Consider the following 20306-nt stretch of genomic DNA (forward strand, 5'->3'; position numbering starts at 1 on the left):
TTATTTAGCACTTTTAACACAACAAAACATTCTTTTCAGGAAATTTGAATCAGAACTGCATATGGCAATACTAGGCACTTGAACAAGACTGTCAGAGAAAGGTTGAAAGATCAATCTCAAAAAAACAAATAGTAATGAAGATTTAGGAGCACTTGGAGGTAATAGGAAGGAAAGAGATTTGAGAGAAAGTGATGCAAGTCCATGAGGAATTTGAAAATAATTAGGGCTACTTAATCTGGAAGGTCAATGAGTACAGGAATGAGAGATGAATGCAATTAGGTGTAGGTTAGAAAATGACACTAGTTTTAGATGGTAGAGTTTAAAGAGCATGGATGGCCAGCGTGATTACTTTGTAATTTTAATTATAGCAAGGGCACAGAAATGAGCTTCAAAACCAAATGAACTTTTGCTTTTGTGGGGATGGGCTTTCACGATGTTGAACTCTGTGTGGCCAGAACTTATTTCAAGGTCTAATATGACGCAGTGGTTCTGCACATCACTTGTGAATAAAAGAATGGAGCTGATGGCTGTGGCAAATATTTGTGACCAGGACTAGAGCAAAAAACCCTCCAATATTTATGAGGGGAATTTTACTCCAAAGCTAGTGGTTTATTCAAGAGAGGTAATGATGAAATGAAGCTGAATGTTATCAGTATTCATAAGGACACTGGTGTATTTTCAGATGATGTCAGTGAAGAGTTGCATGAAAATGAGAAATAAGAAGAGGTTAAAGATATTTTCCTGAGACTGCCAGGGTACTGATCAGTTTTGTTACCCCAAAAATAGACATTTATTATGTGACTCTATAGTAAAACCATAACACATTTGGATTCTCAGGTTTAGCAGAGGCATAAAGAAAATTCATAGAAGCACAGAAGCTAACTCCAACTATTCCAAGCAAGCTAATTCCGATATAAGCATCACACTTGTTTTAGATTTCAAGTTGAATATAAGTTGCTAATATTTTTGTATCCTATGGCTCACCGTGGTTTCTCACAGGTTCCTGCGTTAAAAAATGCAGAGCTGTGAGTGAGTTATTCTGGTGTTTATTGTAATACACAATTGATTGTAATACTGGCAAAAGGGTTTTATCTGTTTATTTTTTCTCTAGCCTGCATGAGTGTATTCTCAAGTGCTCCTGGATTCTCTTTTGAATTGCTTGTAGATTTTGAGGTCAATCTGGTTAAGCAAAATAAAATTACTTCTTAAAGCTACTGCCTCAAACCTATTATAATAAACACCGTACTTGCATTCTCACCTCTACAGCTCTCAGTTCAATTTATGATTGGTTGATGTTTGCGATGGCACACTTAAATGGAATCAGTGACCCTTATACTATATTCTCCTGAGTCCTTTCTTCCAAATTAATGCTGCTGCTTTGTTTAAAAACTGATATTTGTTTGCTGCATACTCGTCTTTTTAGTACTGTTTTGGGTCCATATTTATGCTATAAGTCTTATTCAGTGGTGTGCACAATGGTTCCATTTTTGCAATTGCATTTTCATAGCAATGTGAATTTTTTGTGTAAAAGAAGGATGCAAAGGAAAACTGAAAAAGCTAAGTACAGTACTTTTTGAGTAACTTTATTTGTTATATGTCCATCGAAACATCAAAGCTTTCAGTGTTGCCATGCTTCTGGTACCAACATAGCATGCCCACACCTCACCAGATGTAACCGTATGTCTTTGTACTATGGGAGGCAACCAGAGCAACTGGAAGAAACCTATCTTGCACTATGCTACTGCCACAAAACAATAAATTTCATGATGTATGTCAGTGATGATAAACCTGATTCTGATTCAGTAGCTTGAGTCTGCATTCCGAGAAGTTCTTGGTCAGGCATCTCAGTCCATAAAGCTGTAGACTAGATGAGAGAAAGCAAAACTGTGAGAGCCTGTGTGAGAGCAGGGAGAGAAATGAGAATCAAGAACATTCTGTGCAGAAACTCAGCTCTGTTTCACATCTTTTCCAGTTGTGTGATAATACTACTTTCAGAACAACACAGCAGTTCCTAGTGTGGTCTGATTAAGGCTCTATACATTGTTCATCAACAATAACATAGAAACTTAGAAAACCTACAACACAATACAGGCCCTTCAGCCCACAAAGTTGTGCCGAACATGTCCCTACCTTAGAAATTACTTGGCTTACCTGTAGACCTCTATTTTTCTAAGCTCTATATACCTATCCAAAAATCCCTTAAAAGACCCTATCGTATCTGCCTCCACCACCGTTGCTGGCAGCCCATTCCATGCACTTACCACTCTCTGAGTAAAAAACTTACCCCTGACATCTCCTCTGTACCTACTCCCCAGCAACTTAAACCTGTGTCCTCTTGTGGCAACCATTTCAGCCCTGGGAAAACTAACAATAGAGAAACAAAATGGCTTACACCAGAAGTGAACTGTAAATTAATTAAAATGGAATGGGACGCTGGCTCAGCTACTTCAGTCATTGCACAAAATGAGTTTGAATGGCATTTCAAAGATACTGAACTGAAACCTGTAGATATCTTACTAAGAACTTATACTGGAGAAAAGATAGCTCCTGTAGGAATGACACTTGTAACAGAGAAATACAACAACCAACAAGCCACTTTGGGGTTGTATGTGGTAAAAACAGGAGGGCCAGCATTGTGTGGACATGAATGGCTGAGACAACTACAGCTTGATTGGAGATCCATCCACCATTTGCATGCCACATCTCCTGTAATGGAGTTAACTGAAAGTGAATTGAGAAAGGTACTGGATGATGCCACAACTGTTTCCATGGTGTACACCATGAACCATTACAACAGTTTTTGTAGTTGCTGAAGTTGTAGTTTTTGTAGTGGGCTAAAAGTTTATAGCTAAGCAGGGAGGAGTATTGTGTATTTAATATTTCTGTAGTATTTGAGTAATATTGTAAATATATTGTTTGATCAAGCACTCTTGTTCGTTTAAATAATTCATCTTGGATTATATGTAAAAATACGTGAATTGCGTTCGTCATCATACTACCCCGTGATACGCCTTGCTTAAAGTAAAAATAAGGTACTCAACTAATCTTCCTTTCGATTAGATTTTGTTTTGGAGACACAAAACGTAACAAGATAAAACCCCATGGCTGACTAATTGTCTCCTGGGACCCTGTGGGAAGCAAAGGAAGAAATTACAAGGATCCTGACAGAACTTTATGTATTTTCCTTAGCCACAAGTGAGAAACCAGTAGACTGGAGAGCAGCTAATGGGTACAAGTACAGAGTTCCCTGAAAGGAGCATTTATTCAAGAGGGGCTGCGAGGTCAAATCAGAAAACTACAAGCTTTTGAGCCTTACATCATTGATCGTTTCCATGACTTTGTATGTGGAAAATTGTGTCTCACAAATTTAATTGAGTTTTCTTTTAGAGCTGACCAAGAGGATTGACGAGGGCCATCCAGTCAAAGTTGTGTACCTGGGATCCAGCAAGGCCTTTGACAAGATTGGCTTGTCTATCAGATGCAACCACATGGGATTCAGGGTGACCTAGCCAACTGAATACATAAGTGGTTTGGTACAAGACAGGGTGGTAGTCAAGGTTTGTTTCTCAGATTGGAGACCTGTGGCTAATGGTGTACCAGATCTCTTTTAAAGTTTCTTTGCAGCTCACACCAACATTTGTGGTGTGGTAGGTAGTGTAGAACAGTGACTTAAGTTACAGCAGGTTCAAGATCAACCTTGAATGTGGGCACAGGAATAGCAGTAGGAATGTAAGTTGGACTAGTGTGATGTGATGCATTTTGGGAGGTTAAATCAGAACAGTTGATACACAGTGAATGACAGAGTCCTGAGAAGCGCTGCAGAAGAGACCTATCTCTGAGTACAAGTACATTGTTCCCGAGAGTGTTCAGTAACATAGTTAGACAAGATGGTGAAAAATGCTGATGGCATGCTTGTCTCTACAGAGTATTGAATATAAGAGGATGTTGTGATATAGCTATACACAATGGTGGTGAGATCTCACCTGGAATACTGTGTGCAGTTCTGGTCGCCAGACCATTGGAAGGATGTAATTAAGTTAGAGAGGGTGCAGAAAAGTTTCACAAGTATGTTGCAGGGACTAGTGGGTTCAAGTTATATAGAGAGACTAGATAGGCTGGGAATGTTTTTGCTGAGGAGTGATCTTATAGAGTTTTATAAAATCATGTAGGAATAGATAAGCTAGATGGTCATGGTCTTTTCCCCAGGTAATGACTAAGAGGAGAAAGATTTAAAAGGAGTCTCAGGGAGCAAGTTTTTTCAGATCTCTGCCAAATTCATCTGCTGCAAGATCATAAATGGCAAAATTTGTCAGCAAGAGGCCAGTGTAGAGCAGAGTAATAGTTTAGTTGGACCTAATTATATCTAAGCAAAGGAAATTAAGAAATGATTATGTCAATGCACAGTCAAGAGTCCCAAAGAAGGGAACTAATGAGAAAGTGGTAGCCAGCAGTTTTCAATGAAATTTTTAACATGTGAACATGATCTTGCCCAGTTTATTAATATCACTTTATAAAACCATATAAATGAAAGCATTCAATTACAACGTCACTTACCTTTGTGTATTTGGCAAATTTGAATCTGTAGGTTGCTATCCCACCATCCAAATTATTTATGAATAGTGAATAGTCGTAGCCCCAATACACATCCTTTCAGGTTGTTGCTGATTACATCTTGCAAAATCCATATAAACTGTAACTGATTTGCTGAAAATTTTCAAGGTACTCAGTCACTCTATTCTTAATCATCCATCCAAATATTTTGGTATCAGAATCAGGTTTATTATCACTGGTATGTGATGTAAAATTTGTTATCTTAACAGCAGCAGTTCAATGCAGTACATAATCTAGCAGAGAAAGAAAAAATAATAATACATAAACAAGTAAATCAATTACATATATGGAATAGATTTTTTTTTAATGTGCAAAAACAGAAATACTGTATATTAAAAAAAAAAGTGAGGCAGTGTCCAAAGATTCAATGGTCATTTAGGAATTGGATGGCAGAGGGGAGAAGCTGTTCTTGAATCACTGAGTGTGTGCCTTCAGGCTTCTGTTCCTCCTACCTGATGAAGAAAAGGGCATGCCCTGGCTGCTGGACGCTGCCTTTCTGAGATACTGCTCCCTGAAGGTGCCCACTTACTTGACAGTTGGTCTTAGTATAGCAGATCTTTAATTCCCAGACTGAGGAAATAGTTAAAATAATTATAGCTATGCTCAGGCAATTTACTTTTATACCCTGGGATTAATGCTTCCTGGTCCTGAGGATTTATCATTTTTAAGCTTTTATTGTGTGCTGCATCTGCGAGGCTGAGTCGGGCGGCGCCATGGAAGTCCTTAGTGGGGGTATTCCCTTCTGCCACCGGCGTGGGATGACGAGTCTATTGGACCTTGAGGACTTGTGGAAACTGTGTGGTGGTTTCTTTCGACCTTATAGTCTTTTAACATCTTTGGACTATTTTTACTGTGCCCATGGTCTGTTTTTTTTAATCAAATTATGCTATTGTTTGTACTGTTGTAACTATGTGGTTTTGTGCAGGTCTTGTAGCTTTAGTTTTTGGTCTTGTTTGGTCTGGTGGATTTGGAGCTCCTTTCCAGGGAACGTGTTAAGATGGTAGCGCAATATTAATACGCAGCAGCCTCTCCGGACTCTGGATTGGAGATTGCCAAACGTTATGTGGATTTTCTGGTGTAATCTATTTTGTCATGTGCTTTGTTGATATCATTCTGGAAGAACGTTGTCTCATTTTTTAACTGCATTGCATTTGTGGTTTTTAAATGACAATAATCTGAATCTGAAGTGTCATCATTTTGTTTGTTAATCTTGCACATCATTCATCTCATTACAATATTTTGTGGACATCTATGATTCTTTTCTAATCCTCTTCTGTAAATATTAATGTAAAGTTGTCAACAAATTTTCATAGTTTATTTTATTTTCATTCTTATCCTTTTTACGAAGATTGAATGTAAAATGGTTTAGACTGCAATCAAGAGATTGTTTCTCACACCATGGGTTCTGTGACTGTAGAATTCAGTTTCATTCTGCACGGTGAAAGCAGAGACCATTTCAAGCCATGTTTGCTGAAAGAAATTAGAAAGCTTGCTTTTAAATAACACGTTTTCAGACCTATGTACATTGCCAAGCACTCAAAAACCTGTAATCATTGTTCTAATATCACAGTATGAATGGTTGGGTCTTGGATAGTGGGATGTTATGCTTGCAGAAGGCATTGGTGACACTGAATTTGGAGTATCCTGTGTGCAGTTTTGGTCACCCTACTATATGAAAAAAATTATTAAACTGGAAAAATTGCAAAGAAGAGTTATGAGGATGCTTCCAGGACTTGAGGCTTGAGTTATAGGAAGAGGTTGGGCTGGTAGGAGCTTGGGGGGGGGGGGGGGGTGACTCAGCAATGGTACAAGTATATAAAGTCATTAAAAGCTTAGAAAGGGTCAACACATAAGTCTTTTTTATTTCTAAGAAAGGTAAAAAAAATAAGAGGTGAAAGATTTAAAAGAGACCAGGAAGCAACTTTTCATTCAGAGAGTGGTTTACATATTAAATATAAAAACATAGAAAACCTACAGCACATTACAGGCCTTCAGCCCACAAAGTTGTGCCAAACATGTCCTTACCTTCAAACTACCTAGGCTTACCCATAGCACTCTATTTTTCTAAGCTCCATGTACCTATTTAGGAGTCTCTTAGAAGACCGTATCGTTTCCGCCTCCACCACCGCCGCCAGCAGCCCATTCCATGCACTCACCACTCTCGGCATAAAAAAACTTACCCCTGACATCCCTTCTGTATCTACTTCCAAGCACCTTAAAACTATACCCTCTCGTGCTAGCCATTTCAGCCCTGGGAAAAAGCCTCTGACTATCCACGTGATCAATGCCTGTCATTATCTTGTACACCTCTATCAGGTCACCTCTCATCCTCTGTCGCTCCAAGGAAAAAGGCCGAGTTCACTCAACCTATTCTCATAAGGCATGCTCCCCAATCCAGGCAACATCCTTGGAAATCTCCTCTGTGCCCTTTATATGGTTTCCACATCTTTTCTGTACTGATGCAACCAGAATTGAGCACAGTACTCCAAGTGGGGTCTGACCAGGATCCTATATAGCTGCAACATTAACTCTCGGCTCTTAAACTCAATCCCACCATTGATGAAGGCCAGTGTATCATATGCCTTCTTAACCACAGAGTCAACCTGCGCAGCAGCTTTGAGTGTCCTATGGACTCGGGCCCCAAGATCCTCCTGATCCTCCACACTACTAAGAGTCTTACCATTAATACTATATTCTGTCATCATATTTGACCTACCAAAATAAACCACACTTATCTAGGTTGAACTCCATCTGCCACTTCTCAGCCCAGTTTTGCATCCTGTCAATGTCCAGCTGTAACCTCTGACAGCCTTCCACACTATCCACAACACCCTCAACCTTTGTGTCATCAGCAAAATTACTAGCCCATCCTTCCACTTTCTCATCCAGGTCATTTATAAAAAATCACAAAGAGTAGGGATCCCAGAACAGATCCCTAAGGCACACCACTGGTCACCAACCTCTATGCAGAATATGACCCATCTACAACCATTCTTTGCCTTCTGTAGGCAAGCCAGTTCTAGATCCACAAAGCAATGCCCCCTTGGATCCCATGCCTCCTTACTTTCTCAATAAGCCTTGTATGGGGTACCTTATCACATGCCTTGCTGAAATCCATATGCACTATATCTACGGCTCTACCTTCATGCATGTGCTTTGTTACATCCTCAAAAAATTCAATCAGGCTCATTAGGCACGACCTGCCTTTGACAAAGCCATGCTGACTATTCCTAATCATATTATCCCTGTACAAATGTTCATAAATCCTGCCTCTCAGGATCTTCTCCATCAACTTATCAATCACTAAAGTAAGACTCACTGGTCTATAATCTACTGGGCTATCTCTACTCTCCTTGAACAAGGGAACAACATCCACACCCTCCAATCCTCCAGAATCTCTCCCGTCCTCATTGATGATGCAAAGATCATTGCCAGAGGCTCAGCAATCTCGACCCTGGCTTCCCAAAGTAGCTTGGGGTACATCCCATTTGGTCCCAGTGATTTATCCAACTTGATGCTTTCCAAAAGCTCCAGCACATCCTCTTCCTTAATATCTACATGCTCAAGCTTTTCAGTCCGCTGCAAGTCATCCCTACCATCGCCAAGATCCTTTTCCATAAGTGAATACTGAAGCAAAGTATTCATTAAGTACCTCTGTTATTTCCTCCAGTTCCATACACACTTTTCCACTGTAACACTTGATTGGTCCTATTCGCTCACGTATTATCCTCTTGCACTTCACATACTTGTAGAATGTCTTGGGGTTTTCCTTAATCCTGTCCACCAAGGCCTTCTCATGGCCCCTTCTGGCTCTCCTAATTTCATTCTTAAGCTCCTTCCTGCTAGCTTTATAATCTTCTAGACCTCTATTATTACATAGTTTTTTGAACCTTTCGTAAGCTCTTCTTTTCTTCTTGACTAGATTTACAACAGCCTTTGTACACCATAGTTCCTGTACCCTACCATCCTTTCCCTGTCTCATTGAAACGTACCTATGCAGAATTGTGATCTCTACCTCCAAAATGCTCTCCCACTGAGAGACTTGATGCCTGACCAGGTTCACTTCCCAATACCAGATCAAGTACAGCTTCTCCTCTTGGAGGCTTATCTACATATTGTGTCAAGAAACCTTCCTGAACGCACCTAACAAGCTCCACCCCATCTAAACCTCTCACTCTAGGGAGATACCAATCAATATTTAGGAAATTAAAATCTCCCACCATGACAACCTTGTTATTATTATACTTCTCCAGAATCTGATTCCCCATCTGCTCCTCAATATCCCTGTTACTATTGGGTGGTCTATAAAAAAACACCCAGTAGAGTTATTGACCCTTTCCTATTCCTAGCTTCCACCCGCAGAGACTCTGTAGACAATCCCTCCATGACTTCCTCCTTTTCTGCAGCCGTGACACTATCCCTGGTCAACAGTGCCACGCCCCCACCTCTTTTGCCTCCCTCCCTATCCTTTCTGAAACATCTAAAGCTTGACACTTGAAGTTACCATTCCTGCCCCTGAACCATCCAAGTCTCTGTAATAGCCACAACATCATAGCTCCAAGTGCTGATCCACACACTAAGCTCATCCGCTTTGTTCATAATACTCCTCGCATTAAAATAGACACATCTCAAACTATCGGTCTGAGCAAGTCCCTTCTCTATCACCTGCCTAACCTCCCTTTCGCACTGTCTCCAAGCTTTCTCTATTTGTGAGCCAGCCCCCGTTTCCTCGGTCACTTCAGTTCAGTTCCCACTCCCCAGAAATTCTAGTTTAAACTCTCCCCAATACCCTTAGCAAACCTCCCTGCCAGGATATTGGTCCCCCTAGGATTCAAGTGCAACCCGTTGTTTTTGTACAGGTCACTCCTGCCCCAAAAGAGGTCCCAATGATCCAGAAATCTGAATCCCTGCCCCTTGCTCCAATCCTTCATCCACGCATTTATCCTCCACCTCATTCTATTCTTATACTCACTGTCACAGGCATTAATCCAGATATTACAACTTTTGAGGTCCTGCTTCTCAACTTCCTTCCTAACTCCCTGTAGTCTGCTTTCAGGACCTCCTCCTTTTCCTACTTCTGCCATTGGTACCAATATGTACCACGACTTCTGGCTGTTCTCCCTCGCACTTCAAGATATATGGAATGAACTGCCAGAGAAAATGGTTGAAGCAGGTACAATATTTGGATTTAGCATACCTGAATGATTGGCACCCTGTCACACTCTCATTTATAAGCCAATGCTTTGAGAGGCTGGTTAAAGACTTCATCTGCAGCATACTACCACCCACACTGGACCCCCTGCAATTCACCTACCGACACAACTGGTCTACCAATGATGCTATAGCCACAGCACTACACACCATCCTCACTCACCTGGAGAAGGGGGATGCATATGTTAGAATGCTGTTCCTGGACTACAGTTCAGCATTCAACACCATAATTCCTTACAGATTTGACAGGAAGCTCAGAGACCTCAGCCTGCACCCCACCTTGTGCAGCTGGATCCTAGACTTCCTATCGGATTGACGACAGACTCCTTCACTTCTGTCCCCCTGACCCTCAACACACATGCCCCCCAGCGTTGTGTTCTGAGTCCCCTTCTCTACTCCTTTTACACCCATGACTGTACAGCCACACACAGCTTCAATCTACTGATCAAATTCGCAAATGACGCAACTTTACTCAGCTTTATTTCTAGTAGTAATGAGACAGCCTACAGAGGAGAGGTTGATACCTTGACACAGTGGTGCCAGGATCACAACCTCGCCTTCAATGTCCAGAAAACAAAATTGCTGAATGTGGATTAGAGGAGGAATGGAGACAGGCTCAGCCCGATCAACATCAATGGGTCTGCAGTTGAGAGGATGAGTAGCTTGAAGTTCCTCAGTGTACACAGCACCAAAGATCTCACCTGGACTGTATACACCGGCTTTCTGGCAAAAAAAGCACAACAGCATCTCTTCCACCTCAGATGTTCGGCATGGGCTCCCAAAACCTCAAGACCTTCTACAGGGGCACCATTGAGCGTATACTGACTGGTTGTAGCACCACCTGGTATGGGAACCCCTCCTTGATCACTGGGCACTACTCAGCACATCTGTGGATGTGAGCTTCCCTCCACTGAGGACAGTTATAGCAGCAGGTGCATAAAGAAGGCCTGGAAGATCATCGGGGACCATAAACTGTTTCAGCTGCTTCCATCTGGCAAACACTACCGCAACATTTAAGCCGGAACGAACAGGCTATGGGACAGCTTCTTTCTACAAGCCATTAGACTTTTAAATTCGCATGTCTGTACATTGCAACTAAGTTATAACGCAAAGATTTTTACTCCCTCACGTTGTGGGATGGATGTAAAATTTAAATAAATTCTAATTCTAAACAAGGGATTTGGATAAGTACATGGACAAGAAGGGTTTGAAGGAATATGGGCCAAATGTGGGCAAATGGAACTAGCTTGGTAGACATCATGGTCAACATAGATAACTGGGCTGAAGGTCATGTTTCTATGTTGTATTACTCTGGCTCTACCAGAAAATGTGATAATCAATTTGCATATAAGGACCAAAATTTCACTCAGCACCGTGCTGAAGTGTTCTTGATTTTACACCTAACTGGTAGAGCTCTCTATCTAAAATTGTTTTCACCAATGACTACCACGTACACAGCTTTAATCCTTCCTCAATAAATTGCCTCCATCATTACTAGCTTAAAAATCAATCGAAGATATTTTTGATTGTCTGTCCAAAAAGACTCAAGTCTGTTTGCCTTCTGCCAAAAGTTTATTGGGAATTCACATATTGATTAAGCTGTTATGGTGTGCACTTGTGTGAATGAGTGTGTGAGAGGGAGAGAGACTGAGAGACGGACAGACAGAGTAATGGAAGGGTGGTAATGGTTAGTGGGGTCATTAGGTGTAACACAGTCACTTTACCCAACTTAGAGGAAAAAGTCATAGGAAATGGTCTCCATAAGTGCTTGGAAATAGCCATTAGAATGCTAATACAACAGCAATAATGGAATTGTCCGGTCAAAACAGGGAGAAATAAAACTAGTTATTAACAATAATGCTACGCTCTTTGTAATCACAGATATAGTTCTCTATGTGGATACATTCTTGATTTTGAGCAAATATGGCAAAATAAATGACTGTCTTTCCATCAGGTAACAGAACAAAATTAAGAAACTGATGCAAATATAAAAGAGAGAAAAAGACATTTCAAGTGCTATAGTTTGAGGCCAGTGCAGTTATTCCTGACAGCAGCTCCAGATCTACAGCACCTGTGTTTACTCTGTAGCTTTTCCTGATTTCCCTGCAAGTAGCCAAAGAATGATAGTCACTGATATCCAAAACCAAGGGCTTTTAGTGATGTTAATCATTAATGTTACTTTTCTTTGTGACTGTAGGCATTGAGAATGTTTAATTTGCATTACCTTCCGAATCACAAGAAGGGTTTGGTCATAATCATTTACCTGGTGGATCATTCAAATACGAAAAACAAATTTTCTAATTTAAATTTTTCATTTTTTGATCAATATTTGATACTATTATAGCTGTTTTATAAGTCTACTTTTTAATGCCTTGGTGATTTATAAATTTAAAGATAAAATTTAGTTTTAAACAATATGGTGAAAGAAATATAGCAATACATAATAATATTAAAATATATAAACGTATTGCATTTCAACCATTCTTATTTGGTGATAAATTGATAAAAACTCACTTAATTGCATTTTCTTCTATCTCTCATAGACACATTCACAAAATAAGCAAGGACAGTACATTTTTGAATGTCCTTGACATTGTTATGCTGCATTGAGGATAGTTAAGTAGTTTTTTTTTAAAGCTTTAATGGGCACTGCAGTTGTAAGACAGTTTTTATCAAATGTAAACCAAACTGATTTCTGCAAGGTTTCCATGTAAGAAAAATGGGAGAGCTGAAACTAAATCTGTGCATCTAGTTCAGCTTATAACAATAAATCTCAGTTCATCAACTATCATAAGCACACTGATGAAACAGATGCAGCAATTAGTGAACATTACAATATAACCTACTTGTACTTTTGTTCATGGTTGGGTGAAATTACTGGTTTTAAAATTTTGCACAAATAAGTGGAAGACAATAATTAATGTAAAGCTGCTTACGATCATCTAGGTTCTAAAAAAGTGCTTATTATAAGCTTTGTCTTCATATACTCAAGAAACCCATTGTATCACCCAGAAATGATTAAAAAATGACTTTAAATTGTTTACATAAATCAAAAGCATTTGCATGAATTTGAAATTGTTAATCCTGCTTTTTTATGATGATGAATTACTTTTTTTTGCTTAAGGCAGGGTTTCAATCAAACTCTTCTCAATTATATTTCAACTTGCCTCCCTATTCTGTGTTTTTAATCATTAACAAAGAGACGTCTCTTGTTACTCTAGTAACATTTTGTTGCTTGTAGTAGTTGCCAGGTGATATATTCCTCTTGCAATTTTATTTGGAGCAATACTATTTTATGACATAGCAAAAAGATCTCTTATCATGCTGTCATCTGTGTGCCATGTTACTGATCCTTTACTTTTTAATTCAATTATGTTAAATTGTAAAGAGAACAGGCTCAATTAGTTCTGCATTACAATATTATTCTTTATCTCTAATTCATTTAACTGCATTCTATATCTTTGCTGTCTTCATGTTGTCACAGAAAACTAACTTAACGCTGTTACATTGTTTGTCAATATCAAAACAATTTTATGCTGGTATCTCATTACTTTATACTTAGGCAGAGCAGACTTCTTGTTCATGTTCTCTTGCTTTTATTCTGAACTTTAGAAACAGATTTCTATTTGGTCTGTGATTCAGACTTAGAGATGAGGATAATGACATCTGTTACATAAATGCAGAGACCACTCTCTTATGTTGGTTCACAAGATTTAAGGACAGGACTTTACACTGTAGTGAAGATCCTTAACCTAGTACCTTCATTAAGAATTTGTTACAGGGTATTTGTTTTGTTGCAGTGTGGTTAAACCAGAAAACGTGTTCATGAGAATTCTACATGTGGCTTCCAAATAATTAACTATTGCATTCTTAGTGGTATGGGGTTAGAAAAGTGTTTGGGGAAGAAATAGTGTATTTGCAAAAAAACTCCATTTGAGGGGTTTCATCAAAAGAAGTAAGTATAGTTTGTGCAATTTTGATATGTTGATTGTCTAATTCTTTAGTGAAAATACTTCACTTTTTGGCATGATAAATGTATACTTAGAAGCAAATAATATTATTATAGCTGCTTAATATATTTCATTCAGTGGTCCATTCTGATTAAATAAATTGGAATAATGTGGTGGTGTTTAGTATTTTGTTGCAATTGCTGGTTTTCAGGAGTACTTAGTGATAATGTTTGTGAGAAAATAATTATAATTGCCTTGAAGAGTAGTCCTGCCAATCTCTGTTTGATTTCATTCCTCATGGTAAGCATTGTCCTACCTATAGTCTAACATCAGCCACATCCTTTATTAATGCGGCAAGAAAATCACAATATCACCTATTAAAATTTTACTAATCACAAGAATTATTGTCAGATCTCTGAACTTCTACCAAATGTTTTGAAAGAAAAGGAAAATTTGGACAAACAATATATGCAGGAAAAGAATTGAAACTGCAACGTTATTACCAGTTACATTTTCAATCTATAGATCTTTGAGCACTGAGTGAGGAAAATTTATTAATTTATGAATAATAATAATTGTCTATTAAAACTTTATGCAAATCATAAAAGATCATATCTACTACAGTCCTCCAACAAAATGTTGGTATTAGATTGTGCTTTATACTATTCTAAACCAGTTAGCTTGCTACCTAATTGAAGATTAGCTTTGGGTCAAATCTATGAATCCTTAGGTTTTTGGGCAGTCTTTTCAAATAGTACACAGGATTATGTTGGAATGGTCATCGTGCAAGTGGTATATGTATTTCTTAATTAGTTAAAAAAAAATTCCAAGCACTTTAAAAGAGACAAGGGAAGAATACATTGACACCAAAGTTGTTCTCAAATTTATTTGAAAGTTACATAAATGTGGACATGTTATTGGATTTGTTTTTTGAAATAATCTATGTTTGCTCAAATTTAAGCTCTGCTTTTGTTCTGAATTTTTAAAGAAATTGCTTTGCATTGATTCTAATTATATTTCCAGCTGAGTATGAATCCCTAGCATTGTGAATAATTTTCTGCAAGACTATGCCCTGCTATCAAGATTTACCTTTTCTTTGGAGCACTAAATATATGCCCCATTTAGCAGTAAAATAAAGTAATGCATAGTTTTCTTGCTTTATTTCAGCAAAAGTGACAGTTTGCACCCAAAAGTTCCATTTAGCACTGGCAAAGGACAAAATATGTTTTGTGAGATTTGAGATATTGTTTGGTTTGCAACTAATGCTGGAAAAATATCAGTTGCACAAGTGCTCAAAGCAATTTCCCATAAAGTCCATTTTTGATAATGCAGTCTTTGTTCAAATCAATTTTTATACCCAACTTGCACATAGAGCATGTGCAGTTGCCTCCAAATGTTTGCTTTATTGCAAGCTACTTAAATTAAGGACAATGGGATGTACTTGTGGCCAACTTCCTCCATACCAGCAGCTCTCAAGACCTCTTATTAATCCAAATAAAAAAGAAATTGAGTCCAAATAGAGAATCCTCACCCGAGTAGAAAAGTCCTTCCATTTGCAGCTTAATGCCGAATAAAACCACCCAATAGAAATGAAAATCATATAGGTTATATAATAAATATAATAATTATATATATGATTTTGTATCCAAGTACTAAACTGGCAAACCAACCCTATGTCTGCCCTGACTGCTTATGATGAACCTTTTTGATATTATGTGCCAAAATTGTAATAATTCTCTAAAAAAAATACTGTTGTGTTCCATGGCATTTTTTTCTTTTTCTGTAAAGCCATCATAAAGAAAAGGAGCACATTCTAACCATGATTCTTTCACATGTTTCCCATCATTGTCATTTATTGCTTCATTTAGCAGTAAAATTAAATATTATGCATCATTTTTAATTATGGGTGGGGTTTGAAAAATCAAGGGGTGGCTCTGCATACTGCATACCCATAAAACTTTTGCATATGCCTTCTTGGGCATGTATGCCGTAGGATCACTACCTATGCCTTCTCTTTGTTGCAAGGTCAACTAAATCCTAGTTCTAGAAAATAAGATAGTTATTCATTTGGAGGATTAAGAAATTCCCTTCAATTCTCAACATTCCTTCCGATATCACATTCCTTTTGTTGAAGGGGAATTGATACCACACGGGAAAAGAAAGAAGTTAGTGAGTAATATACAAGCAAAGCTATCAAAGCTATGGTTGAAAAAAGGGAGTAAGAGATCAGAATATCAAAAGAAGAACTTACTGAAACATCAAAAAATATCAGATAGGAAGTGAGTGTGTTATCATGTCACCATTATGGTGTCAGATAAATCTTGTTCAATCTGAAAGCCTTTAAAACATTCGGTAGCTGCTTAGTTGATTTCAACAAAAAGAATATTTGTGAGATTTTACATTCAGGAAGCAAAAAGGAGGATTAAGAGTTCTTTAGCTTCTGGGAAGGGCACCCAAAATATTTTCAGAGAGGAGCGATGAATAACACTATTTCAAATAATTGTAATGTAATGTTTATGGCTTCTGATTTATTGTGCAGATAAGTAATATGTTAAAATGTGTGTCCGGAATTAAGTTGTTTGCTAGAGTGCTTCGTTTCATAAGTTGTTTTAATATAGGGGTTTAGCAGATCCATCTTTCATGCAATTTTTGATCTTCTGTTCATCTCAAAAATCACATTTACTGGTAATTGACTAATATGTCTGCAAATGAACTGTAAATGCTTCGGATGTTTACAATGTAAGAATCACATGCAGAGGAAATGTTATCATAGTTCTGAATAAAATTATGGTAAATTATAATTACAGGATCAGAGGCTGCAAGTTACCTCAGTAACTCCTGAACACAAGAGATTCTGGAAATGAAAGCAATACCCCCAGAATGTTAGAGGAACACAGTAGGTCAGGCAGAATCTATGGAAATGAATAAATATTTAAGGTTTTGAGCTGAGACCATGGAATACAGAATTTCAGCATGGAATGCAATAGACGACCCCAACAGATTCCAGGGAAGAACTTTTTGGGGACCTGACTGGAGGTAAAAGAGGAAGGGAATGGGCATGTGTAGCATTTCCGTTGCTTGCATGGATATGTGCTGGTAGGGAGAATGGATGAGGGAATCATGGAGGGAGCAATCTCTATCGGAAGTGGAGAGTGGCAGGGAGGTAGAGATCCAGTTGAAAATGGTGGAATTTGCAGAGGCTCATGGGGTGGTAAGTGAGAATAAGAGGAACTCTATCTCTGTTAAGGTGGTGGGAAGATGGAGTGAATGTGGATGTCCAGGAAGTTGAGGAGATGCAGGCAAGTGGAGCATCATTGGTGGAGGAAGGGAAACCCCATTCTCTGAAGATGGAGGACATCTAATGCCCTGGAAAGGAAAGCCTCATCCTAGGAACAGATACAGCAGAGACCAAGGAACTAAGATAAAGAAATAGCATTTTTACAGGAGACAGGGTGGGAAGAGGTATAATCAAGATAGCTGTGGGAATCGGTAGGTTTATAAAAGATGTAGAGAGTTCGTCTCTAGAGATGGAGACAGAGAGATCAAGAAAGGAGAGGGATGTCAAAAATGTACCAAGTGAATTTAAGGGCAGGGTGGATATTTGAGGCAAAGTTGATGAAATTGATGAGCTCAGTACATGTGCATGAAGCAGTATGAATGCAGTCATCAGTGTAGTGCAGGAAAAGTTGGGGAGGATTACTAGAGAAGGCTTGGAACATAGACTATTCCATGTAGCCAGTGAAAAAGCAGGCATAGTAAATCGTAAGTACTTTACCATTTTGTGGTCTGTTTAAGGTTCTTTTTGCAAGAATCCAAGACTTCAACATTTAAGCCAAACACTGCAATTTTTCTGTAGGAGTACAATGCATTTCTATCTTAAGCAATTTTTTGGTAAATTGCTTTATTATTATCAGATGTACCAAAATACAGTGAGAAATTTGTCTTGTATACTGTTTGTACAGATCAATTCATTACAATAGTACATTCAGGTAGTAGATACTAAAGCAATAACAATGCAGAATAAAGTGTTACAGTACAGAGAAAGTACAGTGCAGGTAGGAAGGATGTCCCACAACTCTGAGGCTGTGCACTCTGGTCATTGGCTCATCCACTATAGGAAACATAAACTCCACATCCACTCCATCCAGACTTTCAATGTTCAATAGGTTTCAGTGAATTACCCCTTGTTCTTCTAAACTCCAGCAAGTATCATCCCAGAGCCAATAAATGCTCTCATACCTTAACCTTTAATTTGTGGAATAATTCTCATAAGCTTCCTCTGGATCCTCCACAATGCCAGCCTCATCTTTTCTGAGAAAAAGGGCCAAAAACTGCTCACATTTCTCCAAGTGCAGTCTGATCAATGCCTTATAAAACCTCAGCATTACATCCTTGCTTTTGTATTCTAATCTTCTCAAAATGAATGCTAACATTGCATTTGCCTTCCTTACCACCAACTCAATCTGCAAGTTAACTTGCACAAGGACTCCCAACTCACATTGCACCTCTGGCTTCTGAATTTTCTCCCCATTTAGAAAATAGTCTGTGCCTTTATTCCTTCCACCAAATTGTATGCAGACTCCCTGTTTCCTCAACACTCCCGCTTCTGCAATTATTTTCATATCAATCTCAACCTTGGCCACAAAGGCACCAAGTCTGTCATTCAGATCATTGACATATAACATGAAAAGAAGTGGTCCCAACACCAACCCCTGTGAAACACCTCTAGTCACAAGCAGTCAGCCAAAAAAGACCCCTTTTATTCGCACTGTTTGCCTCTTTCCAGTCAGCCAATTTTCTATCCATGCAAATATCTTTCTTATAATACCATGGGCTTTTATCTTGTTAAGCAACCTCATATGTGGAACAATGTCAAATGCCTTCTGAAAATCCAAGTAAACGACTTCCACTGACTCTCCTTTGACTATCTTACCTGTTATTTCCTCAAAGAATTTCAACAGGTTTGTCAGGCAAGATTTACCCGTAAGGAAACCATGCTGACTTTGACCTATTTTAATAATGGACTCCAACATCTTCCCAACCACTGAAGTTAGGCTAACTGGCCTATAATTTCCTTTCTCAATCCCTTCTTGAGTGGAAGGAGATGTGCAATTTTCCAGTTTGCTGGAATCATTCCAGAATTTTGTGATTCTTGAAAGATCATTACTGATGTCTCCACAATCTCTTTAGCTACTTATTTTAGGACCCTGGGATGTAGTCAATCTGGGCTATGTGAGTCCTTCCCAAGCACCTTCTCCTTAGTAGTAGGAACAACATTCACTTCTGTCCCCAGATAATCTTGAATTTCTGGCATACTGCTGGTGTCTTCCACAGTGAGGATTGACGCAAAAGTTTGTCTACCATTTCTTTGTTCTCCATTATTACCTCAGCAGCATCATTTTTCAGTGATCCAATATTCACTCTCACCTCTCATTTACTCTTTAAGGCGCATTATCTTGTTTCTCTGAGGTACTAGGATGATAGTGGTCTCCTTAAAGTAGCTGGAGCCTCACAATGAAGCAGGGAGGCATTTAAAATATCTCCAAATACACCTGCCAGCTGATCCACACAAGATCTAGGGACATGGCTAGGGATATCATCGAGGCCATGGATTTACTATGACAAATTACATCATCAAGTATTTCAGTTTATTTACCATAGCACAGCAATAACTGTATTGCTGTACTGAAGATTGGCTGACTGGCAGGAGGCAAAGAGTGGGAATAAAGGGGGCCTTTTCTGGTTGGCTACCAGTGACAGGGGTCAGTGTTAGAACCACTTCTTTTCACATTATACGTGACTGATTTGGATGATGGAATTGATGGCTTTGAGGCCAAGTTTTGCAGATGATAACAAAGAAAGCTGGAGGGACTGGTATTGTTGAGGAAGCAGGGAGTAAGCAGAAAGATTTAGTGGCTGCAGTAGAACCCATTATCTCTGTTTTTGTAAACTGCATGAGGAGACAGAAGACTTTCTCTGTTGAAGAGTTCATCAGAGCAAAATAAAGGAAACTTTCAGAATGTGCCAGAGATCTTGAATAAGTATTTTGCTTCTGCCTTTACTCCAGTAAACATAAAAATTGATAATTTCCACCCTCCAAAAACTGGGATGATCATTAAATGCAGTATTTGGTTGCACTTAAAGCTTGTCACAGTGTATGAGCACAGAAGAGCAGGTGTAGGCCATTTAGCTCTTCGAGTCTGCTCTGCCATTCAGTGGGGTTACGTCAGTATTCTTGATCACTTCCCACTCCTTTGATGTTTTTATTATGTCCAGAAATCTCTCACCTTAAAACCATTTGGCAGCTTATCATCTTTCACTTTTTGTGTTGAGAATTCCACAGGTTACCATCTTCAATGATTAAATTTCTCGTCCTGGTCTTACATTGTATCCTGAAACTATGACCCTTCATTCAAGACACCTCAGCCAGGGGAAATGTCTTTCCACATCGAGTAAGCCTGGCCCTGTTCAGATCTTGTACATTTCAATAAGATCCCCTCCTATTCTTTCAATCTCTTAAGAAATATGGGCCTG

At 38.8% G+C, this 20306-nt stretch overlaps 1 protein-coding gene across 7 annotated transcripts in view; it reads left to right on the forward strand.

Annotated features, from left to right (window-relative positions):
- The window catches only part of mipol1 (mirror-image polydactyly 1), a 308039-nt gene that overhangs the window by 197723 nt on the left and 90010 nt on the right, over positions 1-20306 (forward strand). The gene's annotated exons all lie outside the window — the stretch shown is intronic.

This window comes from Hemitrygon akajei, chromosome 3 (genome assembly GCF_048418815.1).
Source record: "Hemitrygon akajei chromosome 3, sHemAka1.3, whole genome shotgun sequence".
NCBI classification, from domain to species: Eukaryota; Metazoa; Chordata; class Chondrichthyes; order Myliobatiformes; family Dasyatidae; genus Hemitrygon; species Hemitrygon akajei.